Consider the following 2,500-nt stretch of genomic DNA (forward strand, 5'->3'; position numbering starts at 1 on the left):
GAAAGCAAGTGTATGAAAAATATAAAGTAGGAAGAAATGAGTATACTCAAACCATAAAAAAAGGCGAAAATAGTCTTTGAAAACGATATAATCAACAAATCTACAAGTCAACTAAACCTCTTCTTTATCTACGTAATAAGTAAGATTAAAAGCAGAAATCAAATTATTTGCATCAAAGATAACAACAAGGAGGAAATGTGTGAAATCCTTAATGACATTTTTCAGTCATTTAATTCAGGATCGATTGTTAAAATAGTAAGAAACCTTATAAACATCAACAGGAATATCGAAAATATCACACTCAAAAAGAATGAAATATAAGATGCACTAAAATGGTTATACAAAACTAAAGCAGATGGAGCAGATATTTCTAACTGGATACTTCGGGAATGTGTACTCCTTTATTGTTAATTTTCTGTAATTCAATGAGACAAGGAAAACTGCCACAAGTTTGGAAACTCGCCAACATTTTTTTTCTTTTTTTTTAATTCAGTACCACTTGGATAGTACGAACTCCGCCCGTAAATGATATATTTATGATCAGTTGAACCTGAGGTGAGGTCATCTGTGTGGTGGAAGACAGGAGAACAGTGGCAGGTTGTGCGGGTGCTGTGGCGGTCAAGGAGGAGGAGTTACATGGCTGGAGTTGTAGCGTGGTTCTCGGTGGTGGCAGGGCAGGATTTCTTCAAAGGTGGTGTGGCTGAAATGGATGTCAAATTAGTCGAAAGATCAGCTTAATTTAGGTGGGATTAACTCTCTCTGTAAGTCAGCATCCCCAGGCAGTCCAAAGGCGGTAACCAGCGCCGCCTGTCCACGGCGTTCCATCGATAACTCAGAACTATCCACCGTTGACCTCTTTATTCCTCTGGAAGGATTCGCAGCCGGTTTTCGTCACACGAGTGCAGCATAAACCGTGGTGCGGACTGTGGAGTCCGCACCACCACTCCCGCCTTGACGCTGGCATGCGCTTCGTAATCCACAAAACACTCGGTCGGATCAGCAGGTACTAAGCCTCTGGGCTAATAGTGGTACTGTGTGGACCTCTCATCCGAGGGGCTGGGATTCTCGTTCCGCCCAGGCACGAGAAGTTTCAACTGTTATCTGGAGGTTACTGCTGTGATTGGGCACCCTGGTGGGTAAATACAAAGCTCAGTCGAGTCAGCACCAGCTGGCACACGTTGCTCGAGTCAGCATTATGCCGAGACAGGCTGGGCTCCTCACACAGAGATAACCCTGGCGAGGCTTAGTTTCGCATGTCCGACTTATCCTTATCCTTAGCATTTGCTACCCAGCAGAGCATCGCCTCGAGAAGTTGGGGGCAAGAAGGCGAGGTATGCAGCTCTGCTCTCGATTTTAAGCCGACGAAGGAGCAGCCCAGGCAAGAGTCCCAGGAGAGCCAGAAGACCCCGGCGACGAAGAAAGGAGCAACTCTTGCAAAGGGAGTCGTCTCCCGGCGACCGCAAACATCCCTAGTTGAAGCCATTCCGTGATGAGCCGAGGTATCCAACAAGAGAGCAGACTCATAGACAGTAGCAGCTCGCGCGAGAGCTGTGACGTGGTCCTCGGTGGTGGTTGGGCAGGAGAGATCTGGAGGGATGTTGACGCTGTGGCGGCCGGGAGAGAAATTACACATTACTCATTTATATAAGAGCGCCGACCCCAGTGTAAGCTTCTAGAAAGTACAGTTAGGAAACAATGAATTGAAATACTTAAAAAACACAATATAATATCAAATAAGCAATTTGGTTTTAGAGAGGTTAAGTGTAACAAACCTCCGTTTTTATGACAGAATGTCTGAAATGTTACAAGAAAGAGATGGCTCGGTGGATTGTGTATATGTAAACTTTAAAACAGGCGTTTAATACGGTGTCACGCATGAAACTATTATGGAAATTAAAACTAGGTGAAATGAAAGGCAAACTCCTTAAATGGACGAAAGACTTCCTACATGAAAGACAAATGAGCACAGTAATTGGAGGGAAGTACTCTAAATGGCACCAATTATGTTTCGCTTTTTTTATCAATGAATTAGGGTCGAACATAAGCCCAGGTAACTACGTGAATATGTTTGCAGACGACGCGAAAATACAATAAAAAGTATAACAGAGGACGTCTCATAGCAATGCCTCTAGAGCAGGGCTATTCAACTATTGTGAGCAAAGGTCCAGTTAGACAAGTTCCAATATATGCAGAGGTCCGGATAAATGCAATCATGAAAGTAAACCCACCAATCTGAGTACTCCATAGTGTTCTCATATGTCCTCTAACTTACCCGACAGTCTGCGAAGGAAATACACTTTCAAGAATCCATCACCAGGACCTTCATTTTATTTACTGATACTTTACTCCTCCTGGAGCCTAGGATCCCGCTACAATACTCAGAAGGCCCGGATTACGACCGCGGACCACCAGTTGAGTATCCCTGCATTAGATGGACATCGAGAAATTATTCACGTGGAGTTGTACCTAGAAAAAAGGAATTCGACACCAATAAATGTAA

Source organism: Penaeus monodon, chromosome 2, assembly GCF_015228065.2.
Source record: "Penaeus monodon isolate SGIC_2016 chromosome 2, NSTDA_Pmon_1, whole genome shotgun sequence".
NCBI classification, from domain to species: Eukaryota; Metazoa; Arthropoda; class Malacostraca; order Decapoda; family Penaeidae; genus Penaeus; species Penaeus monodon.